Below are 8,389 nucleotides of genomic sequence, written 5' to 3'. Positions count from 1 at the left end.
AAAATATTTTTATATAAGGAGATATTTAATTGTAAATAGTTTGCTCTTATAAGGCATGCATGTATTGTTGTAAATCTTACGAAAAATACCTTCTTCATGAATATTTGTATAGAATTCTTCAAAATTTGAGGCGTGCTTTTATCATTATCCTTAAAAATATTTTACCCAATATGAATATATCCAGAATTTAACAAGCTCTTCTAGTTGAAACTAGGAGTCAGAAACTACTAAAAATTAAATTAAATTGAGAAAACACCCAACATAAGAAAGAAGAGAAAAAGAGTAAAATTGTTCATTGTTTGACACCTCTCTTCATTAGTTGATGATGAAATATATTTCTAAGTGAATAGAGTAAATTCACCGAATGATCACCTATATTTGAAAAATTATCTACAAATATCACTTTTATTTTATTTAAGACAAAAATATCATCCAAATTTTCTTATTTTCCTTAAAATAGACTTATTAAAACCACAAAAATCTTCTCTCTCGTACTTAGAATGTCATGTAATTAAATTTTTTTTTTTTATAAATAGATTTATTTAACTTATCAAACTTATTTAACTAAAATTTTATCCTAATTTTTTTTTAAAATACAAATGATATATTAATCATTGTAGATTAATTTAATTACACCAAAAGTTTAAATTAATTTATTTGGTATGTACTTTTCAAAGTTTCTTTTATTTACTTATTTATTTCACCACTTAATAATATTTAAAACTCAAGTACTTATATGAATTGGCCGGTACTCTTTTAATTTTGTTTGTCATTTATTTTATATACTAAAGATTCTTAAAATGTAAGGAAATAAAAACAACGGATTTCATATTTTAGACATTAAATTTGTTATTTATATGAGAATAAAAGAATAAAATAAACTCTTTTGAAGGAAAGAAAAATTATTTAGTCTTGAAACAAATTAATTTTTGTAAGAAACATTAACAAGATGATCTCTTCTTCAGTACTATTACAAATGAATTTTGAATTATTACTCTATCAATAATTATTTGATTTTGAAGTACGAATATAAATTTATGTTTAATTTAATAATAAAATAAAATATAAATATAATGGTCACAAAAAGTGAAGAAACCAAATTAAAAATAATAATATTTTTTTCAAAAAAATTATGTCTTACCCTATGGATTTACTTGATTTATTTATAGGCAATTACTTGTGAAAAAACTGCAAGAAAAATTCATCTTTTCACTATACTTTTATCAAAAACTATCTTGCATAAAAATTTGCAAATAATTTACGTCTAAATTAAAACTGTCAAGTAATAATACATATTAAAGTTTTCTCATTGAATTTTGTTTGGCTACAAAAAAGATCATAGGTTCGCCATCGATTTTTTTGGTAAAATTTTTATAGGAAACTAGATTACCTAAAAATTCTTTTGTTTAATTTTCAGATAAATTTTCACGTTATTTACATTTTTTTGTACTTTATAAGACATAAGTTTGAATAAATGAAATTGAAGAGCTAAATAGGTCTATTATTAATAAAATGAAATTTAGTGATATGGCATGTCAATTAGAAGGGAAGAATATTTTTGAAGTGTTAAGTATTTTTTGAGAAAAATTGAGATAGTTGGATGATATTCTTATCTTAAATTAAAATAAAAATAATATTTCAAGGCAATTTCTAAAATATGGATGACTATTGATGAAAATAACTCTAAGTGAATAAGATGTCAATTTCTTTAATTTGCTGCCAACGTTCACAGAGTTTTAATGAATATGGATGATAAATGTCATTAAGGCAATGAATGGTATTAATTGGGCAACAGTCATTTTTTAACCAAATAATTGAAGTTGGACGTTAACAATTAATATTACTTTTTGAGATATTCTTATAATTGTTTTATCTAACAGTACTTTCCCCATATAAATAAGCATGTCGAATGTTCCAACAACTTCGACTTTCTTTATAAGCTTCATTGCCTTATTCCAACAAAACAATATCATGCACAGATGAGACAATATATACTTTTTCTACTTGAATTATTTAACTAATTCTATACATTATTTAAGTTGGTTGATACTTTTGGAATTCAAGAATCAACTAATGAAAATTATGACAAATGATAAGTACTTTTTCATGCATCTTTAATTATTAAATTGGAATTCGTCTTATTAAATATAAAGTCATAAATTTTATTAGAGAGCATTTTATCCGCTAATATGATACTTTTTTTATACAAATTCAAAAAAGACTAGAGAAATCTCAATGTGAATATCAAAAGTTATGTGAAAAAAAAGAAAGGAACAAAAAAGAATCCAACTAGAATCACCTTTTGAGAGACATAAGGGATCTCATTGAACAAAATTTTAAAAAAGAAAGACATCCTTTCCCTAGATTAGCAAGTTAACTCTTTAAAGTCCAAAGTGTTTTTCTCCAAAAATTCTGATCCCACTATTCAATAGAACCTTTCCACCATCCTTGACATGAAATTTTGCAATTCCTTTGGGAAATATCTTGAATTTCTTATGATTCTTGGTAAACCTCAATCAGCCAACATTCAATTCATCCTTGACAACATTAATAATAAGCTAGCTGGCTGGAAGACCAAATTACTCAACATGACTGGCAGAACTACTCTGGCTAAGACATCCCTTGAAAGTTGCCAAATCATGTTATGCAATATACCATCCTCTCCAACAAAATTCATAGCCTCATGGATAGAACCCAAAATTTCATCTCGGAAACCATTGATTCCAAAAAAAAAAATGCATATAGTCAAATGGGACATCATTACTAGACTTAAGAAAGAAGGAGGATTGGTATGCAAAAAGCTAGCCTAAAAAATGACACTATTCTTAGTAGTCTAGCTTGGAGACTTCATACTAACTTCTCATTTCTTTGGATTAAAGTGCTTAACCTTAAATATAATACCAATCATGAAAGTCGTAAACCCTCCTCTTATAAAATTTGGAGGGACATCCTGAGGGGCTGGAACCTCTACAAAGATGCCATCCTGTGGTCTGTGCATGATGAGAAGAGAGTGGATGTCTGGAGGGATAGATGGATTTCCAACCATCCTACACTCTGTAACATTATCCAGGGGACCCTCCCTAACACCAACCCCCTACAACTCTTTTATTTGGCAGAATGGTGTGTGGAATTGGGACATTCTACCCTTTAATATCCCTCCAAACATCAAACATAACATCATCGGCCCTTTTTCCTAAATCTTAGAATTCAAAGAGATACTTTTTTCTGGCCCCCTAATGGCGATGGTACTTTAACTTGTAAGAGTGCCTCTTAGCACATTTCTAGAGGTAAAACTGATCAGATTACACCAGTATTCATTTTAATTGGATGTGGAACTGCAGAATTCCTAACAAGATAAAATTTTTCCTCTTATTACTTTAGTATAAAAGCCTCCCCACCAGAGAAACCTTGTCTCACAGAGGTATTGACACCACTCATTCTTGTCATGTGTGTGACCACCCTCTTGAGAACCTTCACTATTTCTTCTTTGATTATAAAACTGTCAGGATCCTCTGGCTTGATCTCTTCACTCACTACGAAGGGCCCTCCACCATACAACTTAAATATTTTTCTCCTTCCAATTAGGAGAACACTTGGGCAGACCTTAGCCACTCTTATATCGTAAAATATTAAAGTTATTTATTTTAATTGATATATAAAATTTAAATTTTTAAGTGACCAAAGATTAGTTAATTAAAAATATATAATTAAGTAGTGGAATCGATATTTTTATAAGAGAAATTAAATTATAAATAAACATAAGCATTAGGCAAACAAATTCAACCTATAATATATTCATAAATAAAAATTATATTTATAATGTAATTTTTTAATAAAAAAATATATTATCAAAAAAATAATGAGTAGTGAAGAAAATGGTATTAAAAATTATGAAAATATATAGAATGTGAAAAAGTGATGTATAAAAAGGGTTTAAGGAGGGTATTTTTGATAATTTACATATTTTATCCCGGTATAAGTTATTCCGATATTACTGTACCACCCCAAGGTAGGAACAACTAATACCGATACTAACTATTAATTCTGAAATAAGTTATCACACACTTTTGTAACCAAACAAGGAATAAAGGGGTACAAAAACTTATCCCGAAATTATCTTTCCTTATCCTTACACCAACCGACCCCTAATGTTTTATATATTTGCCTTACTTTTTTACTCCTTCATATTTCTTTCTTTCTTTTTATGGAAAAATTAAAATTCTTTTTCACTTTATAAATTTTTTACTCCTTCATAATTTCTTTCTTTCTTTTTATGGAAAAATTAAAATTCTTTTTCACTTTATAAATTAAAATTAAAAGTTGAAGTTGGAGTTAAAATTTGATTGTATTTTTTAAAATATTATTTATAGCTATATCTTTTAAAAAATCAGCAAAATTATTCAATTTTGACTTATTTAGTCAAAATATATAATTAAATTTAATATAAAAGAATAACATTTCAAAATATAACCACAAAATGAGATAAATTAGATTTCATATTCGAGTTACGACATACTATTACAAATATATTTTAATTTTATTTGAAAGTAATATATTTTAATTTTATTTGAAAATTTAAAAGTTGAAGTTATATGTTGTTATATAACTTATACAAATAATAAAATTAATTCTTTGAATGTATTTTACTTAAATATCGTGAATATAATTTTAAAATTATTTTTATAACTATCACAAAAATTACCTTAAAATTTGAAAAAGAAAAATACACTAACAGTGAAAGAAGTGAGGATAAGATTTTAGATATTTTTCAAATTTCAAATTCAAATTATATTAGAAAAAAATTAATATTATATTTTTTAGAAAGTATTTCTAAAAAATATTTCTATTATCAGACTTTATATTATTGGGCCCGTGTCTTGCACGACCATTTCACAACTAGTACAACTACAATAAAATACAATTTTTATACAGTTCAACGTACAATTAACACACAACTATAATACAAGTTTTATACTTTCTTCTGTAACTTCGGACTTCAACAAATTAAGAATGAAATTTAGTTTAAACCAGCTCAAATCTTATCCAAATAGCCTCACATTTTAAATTCGAATTCTCCGCGTTGCTTCAGTTCTTTTAAGATAGCACTCACTCCAAGTGGTCATTTGCAGTAAATCAATTTCTCTAACTTGAGTTTTGAGATCCTTCAATAATTGATAATGGAGTGATTCTTGCTAAGTTAAAAACACCTCTAAACCATTATATTGGCGTAATTGTGGGTTGAGGAAAATGAAATTTCTGGTTGAAATTTATACTTGAATTATTGACATTGTAAGTTCCTCTCTGAATTATCATTTAATAATCAATAAATTTTCAATTTGATTAAAAAGGGAAACTTGGTACACTAAATCTATCGCTACGCGGGATGTTCGGGAAGGGCTCCACCACAATGGTGTATGGTTGTAAATAAATTTTCAATTTGATTAATATCCAATAATTTATATATTACCCTTTCTTTTTTATCTAAAAGTTCTGTCATGAGGCACTCTTAGTGAAAAAATAATTTCACAATGATAAATTTATAAAATTTAATATTAAGTTCAAAGCTAAGGTTAAGATTAAAAATTATCATAGTATAAATTAATTTATTTATCTATTGTGATATTACATCCAACATTTCTTCCCTATCTTTTCAGTGGTCTCATTTCAATCTTAACGGATATCTCCACTTGAAAGGAAAGAATTTAAGACCTTAAAAATCAATTGAAAAATATTTAAAAATCAAACATATCATCGAATAAAATCGTTAAATGTATTAGATGAACGGATATTTTATAACCAAATATATCTAGAGGTGTTTCTAGATAAATATTCAATTTATTTAATACTATTAACCATTGAATAATGGTTTATATAACAGAACTCACCTTTTCAATAATTTAGATATAAAATTTAAAAAATAAAAATAATTTAAATGAATTCTTAAATCTTTTAACTATAAAATAAATCAGAAGTAAACAAAAGAAGAGAAGAGGCACTTTCTTTAGCATACATATATTTTGGAATGGATTTGCATTTGGATATGTTGTGGGCGGGATGCCTTTTTATGCCCTTTCGTACTAAGAAACGCGTTATGCTGTCCGATCACACGTGGAGATCATGCACGGCTTGAAAAATTGAGAAGAATTGACCCCACACTGTGAAATGTTCACACTTTTGACAAATTGGATCTGTATCCTCAAACATTGAGGCTAGGGCCATTTGGCTGACATGTATTAAAATTAGTCTAGTTAATAGTGACAACTGACAAACGGCAATTATCCAGATGGTAAAGATCTTAGTGGGTGTTAAGTATTTTTTTATTTTTAATTATATTTACTTTATTATCTAATTGCAATATTATATTATCTCACTTGTTTTAATTATATTATGATTTGATTCCAAATAATAATAAAAAATAAAGCGTAATAAATTTAATATTTATTAAATAAAAAATAATATATTCTTCATTAATAAATTAAAAATATATTTTTCAATAATAATTTATCCCATTTTATTCATCTACACCACGCTACTTGCGCACTTGTTGTCATGTACTCTAAATAGTCCTGATGTCTGGTTTACCTGAACTATCTAAATAAATGATTCTACTTGTTGGAATTCTTCAAGATTATTAAACTGGAATCCACTTTTAAATAATTGGCAAGAATATTTTCTTCCGGAAAGGAATCAATTACTCTCAAGTTCGTTTGGTAGAATGTATAAAATCAATGTAAAATATAATATATAAGTAAAACTTGTATTAGTAATATTTGTATTATTTATACTTGTATTAGTTATGCATGTATTATTTCTTATACATTATTTGATTTAATGTATAAGAAATAATACATCTTACATAATTTCTATAAAAAAAATATTTATTTACAAAAATATCTTTCTTTAATTTATACACTTTTTTACGACAAATTTTTTTTGTCATCTCAAATATAATTAGCACTGTTGAATTAGTATATAGAGGTTTCGGATTAATTGCAAGATGTTCATCTTTACGCATGAAATATTATGCCAACGGATTAACATAGTCGAAATAAAAATAAAATATAAGACATAAAATTAAGAAATAGTCTCAATTTTTTTTAATCTTTTTAAAGACCCTCTAAACAAAACAAAAATATGTTACAATTGTGAAATGTTTTGAAAAGATTCACTATTGCAAATTAAAATGGCGGGAAAAGAAATGGTGAAATATTTTGGGAGGAAAATTGAGGGGTATTAAGGTCATTTAATAAGTTAATGCATGTATTAAAGACTTTGCATTACTAATACATAGAAAATGGATGGTATTAATAATACACAGCTTAATACACAATAGAGTGTATAACTAATACTTGCAGTAGTTATACTTTGACTAAAAATTGTATCAAACAAGATATTCATAATACACATTAATTAATACATGTATTATTTTTGTCAATACACTCTACCAAACGACCCCTTACTGATAATTCATTAGGCTCTAATGGAGTTGACCACCATTTTCACACTCAATGGGACTTCCCACTCTCCATTAAGTATCAGAACTAAAGTATCTCACAATGTGAAATAACTGTAAAATATTAATTAAACAAATACATCAACTATTGAAATTTCAACTAAAAATTTATAAAACAAAAATATAAGAATATCTTGATAGAATTTTCTATCACTCTAAAATGAGACATCACCTACTCAATTTATCTATTTAGTATATTCTCAAAAAGCATAATTTATATATGCGTAAAAGTCATTAAAATTATAATAAATAGTAAAAGTGAACTTATATATTTTAAAATATAATGGCTTAATACTAAAAGTATAACGGCTTAGTATTAAAAATATTAAACTTTAAATTCATAACTTAAAAGGAAAAGAACACCCTATGACCCATTTTAAAAATAATGACCCAAGTTTGAGCCTTTTGTCATTTTGTGGCCTGTTGGTCGAAGTAATTCCATTAAATAATCATTGGGTCATTTGGAATATATTGGGTCATTTTCAGCCTTGGGCCATTCGGCCATCCTGGCCATTTTCACCCTTAGGCCATTTGACCCTTTTTAAGAAGATTGTTTCAGTTTTTTTTTTCCTGTAAATTTTAACTAATAAATAGTTTGTTTTTTATTATTTAAAAATAATAATTAAATAATTGTATAAAAATGATATAATTATTATGTATAAATATATCTATATATGATATACGTATAGAAATTGTATAGTTTATTAAATATATATATGTATAATATATATAAAAAATTATATTGAATGTGTATAGAAATTTATATTTAATGTATAAAACACATATCTGAATAATAATTGCAGCTAAAGGTTATATAGAATGTGCATAAAAATTGGATAAAAATTTTAACTAAAAAATATGTTTTTTTATTTAAAA

Source organism: Capsicum annuum, chromosome 9 (genome assembly GCF_002878395.1).
Source record: "Capsicum annuum cultivar UCD-10X-F1 chromosome 9, UCD10Xv1.1, whole genome shotgun sequence".
NCBI lineage: Eukaryota > Viridiplantae > Streptophyta > Magnoliopsida > Solanales > Solanaceae > Capsicum > Capsicum annuum.
Note: the sequence above shows the minus strand (reverse complement) of the source record.